The sequence below is a fragment of the Typopeltis vanoorti genome, chromosome 2 (genome assembly GCF_054136105.1).
Source record: "Typopeltis vanoorti isolate ZY-2024b chromosome 2, IOZ_Tvanoo_1.0, whole genome shotgun sequence".
Classification (NCBI taxonomy): Eukaryota; Metazoa; Arthropoda; class Arachnida; order Uropygi; family Thelyphonidae; genus Typopeltis; species Typopeltis vanoorti.
Window position 1 is genome coordinate 89,533,592 of NC_143550.1, and position 18,478 is coordinate 89,552,069.

At 39.6% G+C, this 18,478-nt stretch overlaps 1 protein-coding gene and 1 non-coding gene across 9 annotated transcripts in view; both read left to right on the forward strand.

The window, feature by feature from the left end:
• Nucleotides 1-18,478, forward strand: part of HDAC11 (Histone deacetylase 11) — a 318,225-nt gene that overhangs the window by 41,978 nt on the left and 257,769 nt on the right. The gene's annotated exons all lie outside the window — the stretch shown is intronic.
• Nucleotides 6,199-6,270, forward strand: TRNAW-CCA (transfer RNA tryptophan (anticodon CCA)). Its single transcript has one exon. It is a non-coding gene; the product is annotated as a tRNA-Trp (tRNA).

An 18,478-nucleotide genomic window follows, 5' to 3' on the forward strand; every position in this document is an offset into this window, starting at 1 on the left:
GGGTACAAATTATAGGCCAGTTTGTGTGCCCAGGGTTGTAGTTAAGGTGTTGAAAAGCTGGGATACAGAATTCGGTCAATGATAGTATTAGTAGTCTTTGCAATGTTTAGCATGGGTTTATCAAAGGGAGGTTTTAATAATCTGTTTATGTAGTAGAACAACATCACAAATGTATTTGCGAGGGAGATGCATATACGGTATTTAGATTTTACAAACGCCCATGACAAGTTCGTAACTAAATCGGGATGGTTAGATACTTGAATGAATGGGATAAGTGATTAGCTGTTAGATAGGTATCGGCTAGCTATATATGGGTGCAGTAATCCGAAAGAGGAATGTCTCTAATGGTATGAGACAGGAGTCTTTTTTGGCGCTTGTTTTTAATGATATTTGGAACAGATTTAACTGGAAATATACAGATGTTTGTGGATGATGCACAATTGGAGGAGGGAAACTATGAGGAGTAGAACAGATGTTTTGGTCTTATGGGAGGGGAATCTGAATATACTCTATGAGTGGACAAATAAGTGTAGTTTCCACTTCACTGTTGCAAAGTAAAGTTTTGAAATTTGGTAGGTAAGGAGTTGAAAATTATACATTTGGTGAGAAAATTTTGAAGGAAATGGAAGAGAAGAGAAATCTGGTAATGATGGACAGGGAACTGAAGGTTAAGGATTACATTGCTGAATATATTCTTAATATATCACGGTGAATTAGCGATAATGATTCCTCATGGGCTCACTTTAGTGAGTACAGGCATGGCAAACCCAAGGTACCTGATGCTGGACCATGCCTTACTTCATGTAATATACATTTGTTATATTATCTGTAGACTGATCCCTCCCCTTCTTTGCTTCTTTCTTCTCTTCTTGTTCCTTATCCCCAATGCTATCAGAGTATTTGAGGGCTAGGGGTAAATCTTACCTATCTTGCTATGTCATTTCACCTTATGCTGCCACCGAAAGGGGGCTATGATTAAATGAGTCAAAAAGAAAGTGATACAAGGACTAGGGCGTACTTCCTTAAGTGACGTGCAGCCTCATCGCCCTACAGCTGCGAGAAGTGGCCGAGGGCTACCGCATCAAGGGCGGATGCGGTTAAAGTGGCCCAGCAAGTGGAGAGAATGTTGCAAGTGGAACATTGAATGTTGGAAGCATAACTGGAAGGGGAAGAGAGGTGGCAGACATGATGAGGAAGAGGAAGTTGGACATTTTATGCGTGCAGGAGACAAGGTGGAAGGGGGGAAAAGACGAAGGAGCTAGGAGACAGGTATAAATTGTTCTACTCTGGAGCAAATAAAGAGGGAAGAAATGGCGTCGGAATTGTGGTGTGTGGCAGAATGAAGGGCGAAGTACTGGAAGCGGGTAGGAGGAACTACAGGATCATGCCAATGAAACTGGGTCTCGGAGAAGAGCAGCTGGTTGTCTTATGTGTATATGCCCCACAAGTTGGCTGTACAGCAGAAGAGCAGGATGAATTCTGGAACATGCTAGATGAAAAATTAGGGAACTAATTTTTCATCTAGCACGAACTAATGGAAGAAAACGAGATGGTGATTGTCAGAGGAGACTTGAACGGACACATAGGGAGACAGAATAGGGACTGTGAAAGGGTGCATGGTGACCATGGAGTGGGAAGGATTAACCAGGAAGGAGAGAGGATTTTGAACTTTGCAGTAGCATTTGATCTGGCAATTGTGAACTCCTTTTTCTGTAAGAGGGAAGAGCATTTGATAATATTTAGAAGTGGCAACAACAGTTCACAGGTTGACTATATTTTGACTAGAAGAAAACATCTTAAGGCAGTAACAAATTGTAAGGTAATCCCAACAGATCAAGTGGTGCAGCAACACAGGCTGCTGTGCACAGACTTTAAAATAAGGTCAAAGATAAGAACCTTTGGAAGCCAATTTGGAAGCGGGAAGACAATTAAGTGGTTTCGCTTAAAAGAAGAGAGTGTGAGGAACCATTGTAGGGAGAAGGTGTTAGAGAGGATTTCGGATGGACTAGAAAGTGTACGAGATTGGTGGAGACATAATTCAAAAGCAATTCTAAGCTTGGTGAAACATCCGGAAAGATTTGAGAGCAGAAGGATGGTTGGTGGTGAAATAATAATGTACAAGAAGCAGTGATGTCTAAGAGGAAGGCAAAACAGAAGTGGGACGAATCAAGAGTGGAAGAGGACAGAGAGGAGTACAGAGAGGAGTACAGAGAGAAAAAGTGAGAAACCAAGAGAGTTATTGCACAGGCGAAGGCCATGGCATATCAAGACCTTTATGATTGATTAGAAACAAAGGAAGTACAGAGAAAGATTTATCGATTTGCAAAATGTAGAAATAAGGCATCAAAGGACATTGTACATGTGAGCTAGATCAAAGATTCTGAAGGAAGGGTATGAGGGAGAGATGTGGATATAAGAAACAGATGGAGAATATACTTTGAAGGGCTTTTGAATGAAGAAAATGTAAGGACTCACAGAGGAGATGGGGAGCCTTATGAGGGGATGGTGCAGAACATTAGTAGAGTGGAAGTGAAAGAGGCCAAAAAGAGGATGAAGAATGGACAATCGGTGGGCTCTGACAGGATCCCAGTGGAGGCATGGAAGGCACTGGGGGAAAAGGGAATTGACCTACCATGGGACCTGTTAATAAAAGTTTGTCAACAGGAAAATGTGCCCGAGGAATGGAGGGAAAGTACTCTTGTCCCCATCTTCAAGAGTAAAGGGGATGCACAAGACTGTAAGAATTACAGAGGAATAAAACTGATGTTCCACACAATGAAAATCCTAGAGAGGGTTCTTGATGGAAGACTGAGGAAGGAGGTGGAGATTGCAAAGGAGCAATTTGGCTTCATGCCTGGTTGATCAACGACAGATGCTATCTTTGGGTAACGGCAGATGATGGAAAAGTTTCGAGAGAAGCAATGGGAGCTACATTTGGTATTTCTTGATCTGGAGAAAGCATATGATAGAGTGCCAAGGCAAAAAGTCTGGAGGTGTCTGAGGGAGAAGAAGGTATGGGAGAAATATGTGAGGTTGGTGCAGGAGATGTACAGAAATGTGAAGACAAGAGTTCGGACCTTCCTGGGAGAGACAGAAAGTTTTCCAGTGACAGTTGGCTTGCATCAAGGGTCAGCATTAATTCTGTTCCTGTTTAATATTGTGATGGAGGTGGTGACAGAGGTGGTGAGAGAAGACACACCTTGGACTATGTTGTATGCAGATGATATTGTGCTGTGTGCAGAATCAAGAGAAGAAGTGGCAGCTAAACTGGAAAGTTAGATGAAAGTACTGGAAGAGAGAGGTATGAGACTGAGCAGAAGTAAGACAGAGTATATGTGTTGCAAAGTGGATGGCAGCCTGGAGACAGATCTGGAGCTGGAAGGAAATGTCATCAGGAAGGTCAGTGACTTTAGATGCTTAGGTTCAACAATGAAAGAGTATGGTGAGGCTGAGAAGGAAGTGAGATGCAGCATTGAGGAACTGGAGAGAGGTGACTGGAGTGCTATGCGATAAGTGGGTGCCAATCAATCTAAAAGGCAAAATCTACCGGACAGTAGTGAGACCAAGTATGACGTATGCCATGGAAACTGCAGCCCTGAGGAAAAATAACATCAGCAGGATGGAGGTGGTGGAGATGAGAATGCTTAGGTGGATGTGCTGTGTGACCAGAAAGGTTCGTCTGAGAAATGACTATGTAAGGGGAATGGTGAAAGTTACAAACTTAGCAGCAAAGATACAGGATGCAAGGTTGTGATGGTTTGGTCATGTGATGAGGAGGGAGGAAGAGTATGTGGGAGGAAAGGTCATGCAGATGGATGTGCAGGGGGAGGAGGAAGCACGGGTGGCCAAAGAAGAGATGGATGGAGATGGTGGAGGAGGACTTGAGGATGAAGAACTTGGATGTGGCTACAGCCCAAAACAGGTTGTGGAGGAGACTCACTACAAACTGCGACCCTACTTAAGTGAGAAAAGCTGCAGAAGAAGAAGAAGAATTCACAATAATGAGAAAGACCTTATCATGCTGAAGTAAAGAGTTGTAATTCCATTGCATAAGGCAAGCCACATTTAGATTACTGTATGCAGTTTTGATCACATGGATTTCATAGGAATGAGTATATGTCGGAGAGGAAATAGAAACAACAAACTGGTTGTTGGTTTGAGGTTTCTGACATGTTGGGTATGAAGACAGATTGAAGGAATCTCATTTGCAGAGCCTTGTGAATATGACAAAGGAGGTGATTGGTAAGACAGAGATTGTGGCCAGACGGAGATGAGGAGGTGTATGGAGAGTAGTTGGTGGTGGTGGGGGGAATGCATTGCCTGATAGTGCAGAAACATTGAATGAGGTTAAGGTGAGGTTCCTTGATGAGTCGTTTGACTACATGGAAGTAATGTTCCTACCACTATTACTAATCTTTTTCCACTGGAATATGTTCATGTTTTCAGTTTTAATTTCAATCAGCTCATTTTTATTGAATGATTTGAACTGATATCAATAATTCTGCATTGTTTGGATGGAATTTAATGAAATTTGGTATTTTTTTATGTGAATTCCCACAAAAGATTGCAAACCCATCATACTTTAGAACTGAGTATGCTGAGGGTTAGATAATCTAGAATCTCTTCTCTGGAAAACAAATTTGGAACTTTACTTTTAAGCCATCAGTAGGGTAGCGTATCGGTCAAACAGGGAAATTCATTCACCACATAAAGACATTTACAATCATCCATATCCATTGGTTGTAGACTGAGAATACCATCTACTGAGCCATCCAGTCCGACATTTAAGATTTCTATTAACATTTATCAAGTTTTAAAATTATAAAATAAAAATATAAATGAAAATTTAAAATTGTCAAGTTGAACCATTTTTACAAGAAAAATTAGGCAAAACAAAATTGTAAATTAATAGTACATTAACCACAAATAGAGAGGTTTCATAAATCATGCCCCCAACTGTTGATGCACCTCTAATATATTTACAAAAGTACTACCATCCAAATAGCTCTCTTTGAATACTTAAATTCTCACAAACATCATGACAGTTCTCACAAAAATGACAGAGCTATATTTCGAACTGCATTTTAGAACAGCCTGCCAAGCCTGTGTTTATTTGTGCCATGTGAATATGCTGTGCAGTAAATGGCATCCTTCATCCATTGTTACTTTCAAAACCAACTGATGAAAGATTCTTTTTTTTTTTTTTAAATTCCTCCACCCCCCACCTCTGTAATTTCTCCCTTCTAAAATCCTCTGTAATTGGATTTTTTCTATTAAAGGTACCACAGTTTGAAATGATGATAATTCTTACCCAGCTTTTTGGAATTTAATTTAACGAAATTTGGTATTTAGAATTGCTGGTAAAACACCTTTCTTATCATTATCTGCAGTATAGTATTTTCTCTTAACTGCTTGGCCATGAAGCAGCTGCCACATGAGGCTTATTCTTCCACTCACTGTCAAAGACAATGCACTATCAGATCAGTAGCATGGAATTTTTAAAATTTTTAGGTTTCCCCACGTAGATCACTGCAAGACAGTCACGATGACATTAAGAAATTTAATACTTCAGGAAGGTTATTATGGATAAATGGATTAGTTGAAACTGAAATTGAGGACTCTAGAAGCCTCTGGTTCAGGATTGTCCAGGCTAATCCAATTACTGCTTGGAAGATGTCATTACTTGTAGATTTGCTTGGAAGACATCATGACTTGCATATTTGCTTCCCTGGGTTAGAGGAAACATTATTGCAATCATTTCCTTACTTGTTTGTAACCTAGATTTGTTTTCTTTTGTGGGCTGCCTCTGATATGAAACATTTATTACAGTGACATTTGACATCTATAGTTCATTCAATAACTGCAGTGCTGTTTGGTTGTAAACACACAGGTTTGAATTCTGTCTAGGATATGAACAACCTTTATATGAGGGCTTGTCAATTAAAGGTGATTAGCTCAACTCAAATGTAAGGTAGCAGGATTTTTCCTCCCACAAATTTAGGTATTTCGTTCTGCAGTACAGACAAACAAGTCAAAGAATATACACAGTTACTAAAATAAAGAATCATAAGGCTTCAGTTTGGTGATGCAGAATTATATAAGCAAAGTGGATATTAGATCCAGCATTATTGCAAAGCTGAAGTTTTGTAATGTAAGTTGACCAGAGAGCTTACAGGAATATACTCCCAGCATTCATGTGGGCCGGTGGCGCAATGGTAGCGCGTCTGACTCCAGATCAGAAGGTTGCGTGTTCGAGTCACGTCCGGCTCACGAGTTAGTTTTTTCGGGTGTGAAATTTAAGGATGTAAGTGAGAGTATTAGAGTGCAAAAACAGAGGGCAAAAGAATTAATAATTGTGGCAGGTACGAATGAATTGAAAGGTGATAAATTTTTTATGACAGAGGACTCGAAAGTATTGTTAAAGGTAGCAAAAGAAAAGAGTGACAGAGTTAGAATGGTTAGTCTGTTGCCGCGGTATGACAGAGAGGAGTTTAGGAGGAGGGCCATAATCGCAAATGACATTATGCGTAGGTTATGCAGACGGTGTGGTGTGGAATTCGTAGACGTGGAATGAGTTTGAAGGGCGAAAGGACTTATACAAGATGGATGGTCTGCATTTGAATGGACTTGGTGTGCAGAGACTGGAAAGAGTGTTGCTGAATGAAGTGAAAATGGATGTGCAAAACCAGGGAAACTAGAACTACCAAGGAGGGGGGGGGCGAATGGATATGCAGACATCAGTGAGACAGATGAGTGTAAGAATGTATATAATGTACCCGAGCCAGCACTAAGGACAAAAAATGGGAATGGGTCATTTAGAATAACGTATCAATATAGGGGTGGAACTAAGGAATCACTGCATTTCATGTATACTAATGCCAGGAGTAATAGGAATAAGAAGGAAGAATTTTTGGCCTTGATTGGCTCTTCCTGGCCACAGGTTATTGGCATTAGTGAAACATGGCTGACGGAAGAAGATATAGTTAGTGGGATAGAACGTGTAGGTTATAGTGTGTTTAAGAGGGACAGAGAGAATAAAATGGGGGGAGGGGTATTATTGATGATAGCTGATGAACTGCAGCCAAGGAGAATTGAAGTTGTATTGCAGGATAGTGAAAGGAGCTCATTTGAGGCTATTTGGTGTGAGATTGAGACTGGCAGAATAAAATATACAGTTGGGTGCTGCTATAGACCAGGTGATGGAATAGATGGTGGAGATAGTATGCATAGGGAAATTGATGAAATGAGTGGAAGGAGGGTAATTATTATGGGGGATTTCAACTATGGTAACATTGATTGGAAGAAGTAGAGGACACATGTGAGGAAGGAAAAGGATTTTATTCAATTATTAAGGGATAACTATTTGAGACAGCATGTAATTGAAAATACTAGGGGTGTGAGAGTGCTTGACCTGGTAATAGCATCTGAGAATTTGACTATAATGAATATGACCATGTTGCCACCTATTGGTGAGAGTGATCATAAGGTCTTGACCTGGGAGGTGGCTAAAGGTGTGGAATTTTCGATTAAGACAGGGTATATGTGGAATTACCGTGCTGGCAAGTATGACAAGCTTAGGAGATTGCTTGGATCAGTGCCATGGCATGTACAACTGCAGGGGCTGGACGTCGATGGAGCATGGGAAGTGGTCAAGGAGCATTTACAGGAGGTTATGGCTGATTGTATACCTAGGGTCCAAATAGTAAAACAAGTAGGGGTTAAATGGATGAATAACACCATTAAGCTTGAGCTGCAAAAAAAGAAACAACTGTGGAGGGAATTTAAAGAGAGGGGTGACCTGCAGGCACACGAACAGTATAAAGTGCAGGCCAGAAAGGTAACGAGTGTGGTAAAAAAAGCAAAAGCGGATTATGAAAGGAAACGAGCTTTGCAAGCAAAAGAGAATCCAAAACAGTTCTTTCAATATGCTGCAAGCAAGAAAAAAACTGTACACTGCAAAATGATTTTAAGGAATGACGATGGTAAGGAGGTCACTAAATCAGTCGATATAGTGGAGTTACTGAGTGCGCACTTTGCAAAAGCATATCATCCAGGTGGTGACATTGAAAAAGTGAAGGAACCATTAGTTTATACGGGAATAGTGATGAATGAAGTGGAGGTGACTAGTTTATTACAGAACCTTAATGTGAACACATCTGTGGGATTGGATGGTATACCGGCACAGGTCTTGTGTGAAGCGGCTAAAGAATTATCAATGCCCTTGACCATGTTGTTTAATCTGAGTCTCAGGTCTGGCTTAGTCCCGAAGGTGTGGAAAGAGGGGAAAATAGCTTCACTGCATAAAGGAGGATCCAAGACTACGGTTGCAAATTACCGACCGATCAGCATATCAGGAATCGTTGTCAAGGTCTTAGAGAAAGTAGTCAAGGGAAAAATACAGGAATGGATTGATGAAAACGAGATACTGTACAGGGGACAGCATGGCTTTGTGAAGGGTAGATCATGCTTCAGTAACTTGCTCAAGTTTTATAACAAGGTGATGGCCGAACTGGATAAGGGAAATGGATTTACAGTGATACTGCTGGACCTGGCAAAGGTGTTTGACAGGATACCACATGGAATACTAATCCGTAAACTGCAACATATGGGAATGGATATAGGGTTAGTGAGATGGATAGGTGGTTGGTTGATGGAGAGATATCAAAGAGTAGTTTATTCAGGAGTAGAGTCCAAAAGACGGCCTGTGACTAGTGGTGTGCCGCAGGGTTCTGTTCTTGGACCACTGCTGTTTAATCTGTTTATTAACGAAAAAGGGAAGGATCTAAGTGGAACAATTCATTTGTTCGCTGATGATGCAAAGTTGGGTAGGGCAATAGTGAATGCAGAAGATGTCAAAGTCTTGCAGGATGACTTAGATAGATTGGAGTTCTGGGCTAAGGAGAATGGATGTCAATTTAATGTGACAAAATGTAAGGTTATGCATTTTGGGGTGAAAAGATTAGCAGCAGTATACCACATTGGTGGAACTGTACTCCAATAGATTGATGAGGCCAGGGACTTGGGAGTGTTGGTGGATAAGGAGATGAAGTTTAGGGGGGGCACACTGCAAAAGTAGCTAAATCAGCTCATCAACTCACTTGGTTGTTGAAAAATACCTTGACGAGCAGAGACAAGCAAGTTATTGTACCTCTGTACCGAGCCTTGATAAGACCTCATCTCGATTACTGTGCCCAGATTTGGTCACCTCGGTTCCTTCTTGATGGGGAGGAGGTGGAGAGGATCCAGAGGTGTGTGACTAAGATGATAACAGGTCTATGGAATGAACCATATGAGAACAGGTTGAGGATTTGTGGGTTCCAGAAACTGGTTGATAGGCGGGGGAGGGGAGATGTGATTGAGACATTCAAATTGCTAAAGGGTTTCTATAGGATTAATTCAGAGGATATTTTTGAGATCAGGACTGGTGGTGGGAGAACTAGGGGACACCTATGGAAGCTGGGCAAGAGTGTGGTTAGCAGGGGTGTTAGAGCTGGGTTCTTTACTTTTAGAGTGGTAAATGAGTGGAATAAGCTGCCAGAGTCTGTTGTGGGTGCTATGATGGTGAACGAGTTCAAGACAAGGTATGATAGATACTGTGAGAATGTAATCGCATAGTTGTGTGGACATGATGTTTGGGGCCTCCCTCAATGAGTCTAAGGACTCCTGGAGTCGCCCGAAATAATAATAATAATATTCATGAGTTGCCTTAGTGCAGACTAATTAAAAGTCATACGCACTGCTCAAGCATCTATATATTTGCCTTTTATTAGTCCATGTTGATAAAGTTTCTCTGGCCTGATAGTTGATTTGAACTGGTTGGTTCTCTTCAGAGACACTGTTTAAGTAAAGGTCTCTAAAAAAATTAGGCAATTACCCCCCCTCCCAGACCATTCCCTATGAGTGACCAAACGATCGTCCACCTCAGTGACAGGCTCACCCCACCACTGAGTAGAACCCCTCATATTCCAGGGAAAAGCACTCACCGACCTGACCCCACATGCACCACACGGGAAAGCACTTCACCCGGAGACTCAAAATGCTCTCTCAGGCAAAATTCTTCCAAAATCATAAGGCAATTACCCCCCCTCCCAGACCATTCCCTATGAGTGACCAAAGGATCGTCCACCTCAGTGACAGGCTCACCCCACCACTGAGTAGAACCCCTCATATTCCAGGGAAAAGCACTCACCGACCTGACCCCACATGCACCACACGGGAAAGCACTTCACCCGGAGACTCAAAATGCTCTCTCAGGCAAAATTCTTCCAAAATCATAAGCCCCCCCCTCAGTGGGGCAAGACTCAGCAGAAACGTAAGAGAGCAAAAACTCTCATTCAGTACTAAGGGACTTGTAATATCAGAGAAATGTATTTTTCTTAGGTGAACTCACAGTCGGTGTGTAAAAGTAATTACTAAAATAATGAGCCAAAAGGCTCAGTTCAGTGATGCAAAATTATTTAAGAAAAGTGGATATTAGATCCAGCATTATTTCAAAGCTGAATGTAGAAATTATGAAAGTTTTGTAAGGTAAGTCTCTGGTCAACTTATCTTACGATCTACGTTCGTCTTTGAAATGATGCTGGATCTAATATCCACTTTGCTTATATAATTTTGAATTGCGAACTGAAGCCGTTTGGCTCTTTATTTTTTTGCTCAAATTGAATATCAAAAAAGCATCTGGCCTAGATAGCATTCCTCTGATTGTCCAAAAGGTCTCAGCTTTTTATATTCTCTTATTCCTCTGGTATCTACCCTGCAGCCTGAAAATTGGCCCACATTGAACCTATTCCTAAAAAGTGGGATAAATCTATTCCTTCGAAAGTACCATCCAGTTTCTCTTGCCTCAGTTCTTTCCAAAGTAATGGAAAGAACATCAACTTTCAAACTGCTATGCTACCTTGAAGACTCTCAACTAATAAATGACTGCCAGCATGGATTTTGTCATTGTTGAATAACAGGCATTCTGTTTGAAGTTTTTTTCCACTTGGTTAGACTATAATAAATTTAGTTTAATCCTTTATCCAAGTGTAAGCAAACAAAGTTTGTACCTGAAGTATCTTCGGGACTGAGGCAACTCATGGTAAAGGTGGACCAAACTCTCATCACTACTTGTCTTAGTATCTCCCATAATGCAAAGCACATCTCCTTGCGGATGTTGTGCTATGCATTAAGGGCCACTACCCAGATCAGTTTTGACTTTTATTGAGGTCTCGTCAGTGGGAGCTAGACCTAGAGGTGGTGATACTAATGTGGAAGCAATGGAGAAGTCATATTTACCTATACGAGTTGCCAAAAGGTGTCTCACCTTATTATTAAATTACTTTATATTTAGAGAAAGATGTTGGAAGTTTTTTCCCACTTGGTTAGACTATAATAAATTTAGTTTAATCCTTTATCCAAGTGCAAGCAACAAAGTTTGCGCCTGAAGTATCTTCAGGACTGAGGCAACTCTTGGTAAAGGTGGATGAAGTTCTCATCACTACTTGTCTTAATATCTCTCATAATGCAAAGCACATCTCCTTGCAGACATGTATAATGCTCTGCATTAAAGGAAGGGCCACTACCCAGACTGGCTTCGACCTTTATTGAGGTCTCATCAGTGGGAGCCAGACCAGAGGTGGTGATACTAAGACAGAAGCAATTTAGAAGTGATATTTACCTATACGAGTTGCCAAAAGGTAATACTAAGACAAGTAGTGATGAGAGCTTAGTCCACCTTTACCACGAGTTGTCTCAGTCCTGAAGATACTTCAGGCACAAACCTTGTTTGCTTACACTTGGATAAAGGATTAAACTAAATTTATTCTAATCTAACCAAGTGGGGAAAAACTTCCAACATCTTTCTCTAAATTCAGAATAATTTAATAATAAGGTGAGACACCTTTTGGCAACTCATATAGGTAAATATAACTTCTCCATTGCTTCCATCTCAGTATCACCACCTCTGGGTCTGGCTCCTACTGACAAGACCTCAGTAAAGGTCAAAACCGGTTGGAAACTTGGGTGATGAATGGCAATACTGTAGCCCGTGAAGTTAACTGAGGCACAGCTGTTGCTGTTACCCCTCAGATGACATATAAACAAATGTTCAAATGAGCAGCTCTGCTCGGTGGTGTGGTGAGCCTGCCACAGGGTAGAGCCAATGCTGAGAGTTCCTCTCAGTGTCAGGGTGAGCCTGTTACTGATAGGAACACACTGAGTTTTTGGAGTTTGACCTGTACCTGAACATTCAATAAACATTCAGTAAACTGGTATGGGTAGCCCTTCCCTTAATGCATAGCATTATACATGTCTGCAAGGAGATGTGCTTTGCATTATGGGAGATACTAAGACAAGTAGTAATGAGAGCTTGGTCCACCTTTACCACGAGTTGCCTCAGTCCTGAAGATACTTCAGGCATAAACTTTGTTTGCTTACACTTGGATAAAGGATTAAACTAAATTTATAACAGCCATTTATGTTACCCATATCTAAACGAATACCATGGAAAGGTTTGGTGAGTCTAAGGTGGCGGCCCTTCATATCTCCAAGGCTGTTGACCCAATCTAGCACAAAAGAATGTTACGTAAACTCTGATGATTTGATCTTCATCCTGACTTCTACAGTTGGACTGCCAACTTTCTGACTGGACACTTGTTTCTTGTGATTGTGGATAATTTCTTATCTTGTAACTATACAACCAGTGCTGGACTCTGTTCTCTCACCCACACTATTTCTTCTACATATAAATGATGTATTCTGGCATACTACCAGTCCAGTACATACACTGCTGACAACAGCAAGTTGCATTCTTCCTTTTCATTTGATTAACCTGGCAATGTACAAATCACCACAAAAACCAGAGCCTTAACCACTACTACCTTAAATGCAAATCTCCAAAACATTAGGATTTGGATAATATGGTCTATTTCAATGCTAGCAAAATGCAGTTCTACCTTATTTCCACAAAACAGACCTCTTCTCTTCCAGTTTTGCTTTTGACCATGCCCAAATCCCTATGCATGATGAGATTTATCTTCTTGGGATAACACTAACTTGAAATCTCTCTCTCTCTCAGCACAAACATATTACAAATATTGTCTCCTCTGTTTCTAAAAAATTAGGTTTTCTTTTTATTTCCTCAAGCCTTACTTCAAACATCTAACTTTATACAAATCATAAATCTGTCCAACCATTGATCACTGCTCTCTCAAAGATAATGGACTATGTTCAGAAAATTGCAATCAGATTGATTAATGATCCCTCTCTCAATAATACACTTCGCTCACTTTCATACAGGAACTCATATTTGGCATTTGGCAGACAGGATGGCTTGTCTGCCAAAAAATAAATAATGAACATCAATATTACATTGAATACATGAAATCTCAAAAGTCTGGTCTGGTACAATGTAGTATTGACACTAAACACATTATCCAGTGGGATGAAGCTCGGCATCTCTATAGAAGCAGGTTTAAATATGAACACCTTTTTCAAAGAAAGTTGCGAAGCCCTTTTACATCGGCCAAATCTGAATCAGAACAATTCTCTCTCTTATATTATGTAGTCATCAAAAATAGTTTTAATAATAATTTTAATATTATTTATTAATGTTAATTTCTAGCACGTGGCAACAGTTTTTAATTGGTAAACCACTGACTAATGTATGTACCTTGTATTCCTTCTTCCTGTAACAAGTTCTTTCAAATGCCAAAATTCTTTTTCTTGATTGCTTATTTATTATCCACGTTTCAGATCCATACAGTACACTGCTAAAGATGCATGTTTCCAGTACTGTTAGTTTTTTTGCAGGCTGATCACTTTACTTTTCCAGATGTTGTCCATGGCCTTCAGATTTGTTCTTCCCTTTATTATAGTATACAGTTCCCTTTATATTAGTATGCAGACATAATAATCCCACTTTCTTTGAGGCCATCATACACACACACACACACACCACCCCTGCTCACTCTAACTGTTGTAATAAACCTCTCTCTCTTCCAGCTCTGACCAGTCCTGTTTCCATATTCCTTACTCTGGTTGTCATTCATATCCTCCTCCTCCTCTTCATTCTCATACGTTCCATTATGATTCACTGCCATAATCACTTTTCCAAGCGTTCATGGACTAGTATTAGTATTTTATTATTACTTCCATGCCTCCATAGAGTCCAAAAACTCATTGCATGAGATCAAACACTCATAGACCACAATAACTATTGTAAAATTGTGTCGATTACGGCATTGTGATATATATGATACTTAATTTCTGTACTTTTTGATTCTATACCTTGTTCGAACTATATACTTATTTATCTTGTTTAATTCACCTCACTTAACTTATTATATTTAGCAGTTGTGACTCCGTCATTCTTAATCCGTTGCTTGATTTAGTCTACTACAGTTAATCCTTTCTGTCAATTAGACCCCCCCCTTTTCTCAATTTTGTAACTATGCTAAATCACGTGCACGAAAAAAATTCTAAAACATAGAAATTGCCTCTGGCTGGAGTCAATCCCTTGTCTAGACAGTAAGCATTTTTCTATATTGATTTCTGAAAAATTTATTTATTTATTACGACTGCGTCATCAGAAATCGCAGATAAGACTTAAATATCCTTCCATAAGAAAAACACTCAGCAAAGCACGGAATTATCTTTTACACTTATCACTAGATCAAGCAATGCAATACTCTATTCTTCAGTCGTGGCTACTTATCTCCCTAGGTCACACAGGTTCGGTCTTTTTATGAGAAATGCATTGGTATGTAGGAATCAGGTAAGTTATTTGACAAACAAAACATTTATTCATGCTAAAAAATACAATAAAGTTAACACTAAGCACACAATCTTTTTACTAATTCTATACTTATCAGCAATATTAGCTTAGATCTAAAATTATCCAATCTAGTTCAACAATTCTCCTTTAAGTAAACAGACTAAGGTAATATTTGTGCCTACACTTAAGTCATACAAAATAACAGACCTACACATACTATAACACAGGCAAGCTTGGACAATAAATAACATTACAGCACATTAACTTTTACCTTGAAACAACAATATCTTATCTCACACAACTAAGCAAGTTAATTCTCAATGGTTAGCTAATTGCCTTCAGTCCGGAAGTAATACTAACAAAAAAAAAAAAACACAGCAAGAGCAATCTCTTCCACAATTTCTGCCTCTAGTTAAATCACATATATTAGACCTTACTTGGTATTTAGTCATCTAGTTCACATCAGTAGATCCTTGAGATCATTATCATCTTTTTCCTTCCACTATTGTGTACACACACGGGCACCTTTTTCCGATATTGACGAGGGCACTTCCACAGGCAGATATCATCAGGAACCTTGGCAGCTGGATATCCAGAACTTACTTTCTACACTGCATAAATGACCCAGATCCCTCGACCTAGAATCGGCAGGACATGCTTGAACCGGGAGCCGGAGCAGAAACTGGGCGAAATCGAACTTATCCAGTGATGACCATCGAAACAAGCTCTCCTTCTAAGCAGTCTTCTAGCTAACTATCGCTGACCTTCTCCGCAACGAACCCTCTTCATGACGACTGATTTTCCTCAAAAAACTCCTCTCTCGTGTCTGTCTTGTGTGTATCGATGTCTCCCTCTTTTATGCTGCTCAATCGACCTTGGTTCTTGCTACTTTTTTATTCCCCTGGGTATTCATAGAGGGCTTTTCCCTCCACCTTTTAGGTCGCTGCATTAAGGCGGGAAACCCCGAGCATTATTGACCTTCGTGTGTGCAATGGCCTCAGGTCTTATTCTTAATCCCGTCTGGGATATTTCTTTGTCTTAACAATCTATTGTTACAATTCATTCAGACATTTTTTTTCTTTGTCTTTTTTTGTTGTACAGCAAATTAATAGTCAAATATTAACCAAAATTACAAGTATGTTAAATGAAATTGAATTCCTAAGTAAAATCGGTATAGAAAGAATCTAATCTAAAAATTCTGTCTATACAAGATTTTACACTATCATACCTTGCCTTGAGTACATTCAGTGTTGGCACACTTATTACCCACTTCGATAATGCATTCTACTCATTCACTACCTATCAAGCAAAAAATCTCCTTTTCACCACTTTACTCACATGACCTTTGTATGGTTTCCATGGTTGACCTCTCATTTTTGCATCACCCATTATCCTATGCAATAAATTCCCTGTATCTATTTGATAGACTTCTCTCATCAACTTATACATCACAATCATATCAGCCCCCTCTCCTCCTGCTATCTGCCAACCTCTAAATACCACATTCTCTCAATCAGTCCTCATATTCAGTATTCCAGAGTCCTGAGACAGTCTTAGTTATTCACCTTTTGTGCTCTCTCTTTCTCTCTCTCAAGCATTTCCTTATCACAAGTATAACTGTGTGACCAGATATACAAGCATAAGTTAAACAAAAGTGATTCCAGAACAGAATCCTGTAGTACCCCACTCATCATCTTCCTTTTTTTTGGGACACTGCACCTCCATACACAATTCACTGGCTCCATCCTTGTAACCAAGCTACCAAATGACTGTTCATCCCTTTCCTGTTCATTTTCAACAGTACTTTATCATGCAGTACTCAATCAAATGCAAATAAATTGCTGTATAAGCATCTCTAAAATCCAGAACACTAGTCATCCTATTATTATAAAATGTAACCAAGTTACTAAAGCATGACCCTTCCTTTACAAATCCATATTATTCTTTCAAATAATTTCCATTGTCCTCAATCCAGGTTTGTATTCTGTCTCTAACACCTTTACCACTATACTTAATATGCACACTGACCTATAGTTTTGACACTACTGACTTATGTTCTCCCATATATAGCAGTGGCACTATTTTTCCTTCTTTCCACCCTTTTGGGACTCTTCCAGTTACCAGACTTCTGTTGAACGACCAAGTTAAGGGCACTGCTAGCTCTTTTGCACATTCCCTTATATATATGGTGACATCCCATCCAATCCTACAACCTTATTAACATCCAGGTTACTTAAAATTATAAACACTTCCCATTCTTGAACTGTCAGTTTTCTGCCCTCCTTCCTATTTCTATTCAGCACTACTCTTAGCCCCATAAATACTAACAAATTATTCATTGATCATTTCCACTATATCTTCAACACATGTGACTTATGTTCCATCTCCATCTTCAGTTCCATCTCCATTCATATTCATCCTTTCTTGTACTAGCAACATAACTATAGAATTTTCTCGGGTTTTGTTTTACTGCTTCAGCCAATCTCTCTTTCCTTCCTAGCCTGCACTTTATACTTCTCATGCCATTGATGGGTATCCTGTTTTTTTTTTTATCTTCTCCATAACATCCTCTTTCTCAGAATTTCCTTCATAATTTTATGATTTATCCATTTCACTTCTACTTTATTTATCCTCCAAACCTGAGGAATGCAATCTGACATTACAAAAAGTAGTTGATTCCAGACCAAACTTCAGACACTGTGGATTTCTCTCCCCTTCAACTGATCAGCCTCTGCACATAACCATCTGTTTCTTTACTTTATCACAATCCCCTGCCCTGTAATTCCACACATCTCCCTCTTGTTTCATGAAAGTTGTATCTGGCTAGTCACTCTCCTCATCAAGACTACAATAATTGGGGAAGAGGAAGTTGGACTCACACCTTCTTTATCTTTTAGCGATATATTAGTTAACAGAAATGGATACAGTATTAAAGCTTATTATATCTCTGTTTTTGAAGTTTTTTAAAATATTTTTCAAATTAATAGAATTTTTTTATAGGGTGTTCGTGTGTGTGAGGAATTCTATATATTTTTCTTTTTCTCTCTGGCAAGTTTGTTGTAGTGAGGTATTGAATTTGTGAGCTATTATTATTTATATGAGCAGCTTCGTGGAGTCATGAGATTTATCACAGATCACACAGTACCTATCATACTGCTCCATAAACTCATTCTGTGTCAGTGTACTGACAACCACCTCTGGCAGTCCATTCCACTCAGTCACTACTCTTAAAGAAAAAAATCTGGTCTACATATACTTACTGACCACATTATTATACAACTCCTAGAGATGAGCTTTGTTCTCTCCCTATTTAACATGCATTGAAAATTTTCTTTTGCATCAATTTTATAGAACTCCTTTAGTAACTTACAGGTTTCTATCATGTCACTTCTTTTTCAGCTAAACTCTGCATCTCACACACCTTTAGTCTATTCTCATAGGAAGCATTCCACAGATGTGTCATCAGCTGGGTCGATTGTCTCTTGATCCTCTCCACCACCACCTGATCCCCAAGAAATCTAGGTGATTAAATCTCTGCACAGAGTTAAGATGCCCCCAAATCATAGTTTTATAAAGAGGAATTATAATCTCCATATCTTTGCTTGTCAATGTTTTCTTCAGGCAAGTAATCCCTTGAGCTGTTTGGTATCTTTTGAAGTATGCCCTCTGAACTTCAGTTTTTTTGTCCACCATCGCCCTTCCCTAGCCTTGTTAATGTCTTGC